The sequence below is a fragment of the Austrofundulus limnaeus genome, unplaced genomic scaffold (genome assembly GCF_001266775.1).
Source record: "Austrofundulus limnaeus strain Quisiro unplaced genomic scaffold, Austrofundulus_limnaeus-1.0 Scaffold93, whole genome shotgun sequence".
Classification (NCBI taxonomy): Eukaryota; Metazoa; Chordata; class Actinopteri; order Cyprinodontiformes; family Rivulidae; genus Austrofundulus; species Austrofundulus limnaeus.
Window position 1 is genome coordinate 730192 of NW_013952495.1, and position 229 is coordinate 730420.

Sequence of the window (229 nt, forward strand, 5' to 3'; positions counted from 1 at the left end):
ATTACAAATAACTTCATTTCTGGACATTTATGGTTTGATGGATCACTTGGGTTGTTACCGACATCTGGTGAAAATTTCATGTCATTAGCACCTCTAGTAATATATTTACTGAGAAAAATGGTGACGTGTTCAATACTTATTTTAGCCGCTGTACTGTAAGTTTTTAAACAAGGGGAATGTGGCAGTATTTGGTGCTGTGCTGAGTTGTGTCTTTCACTGAAAGGCTTCA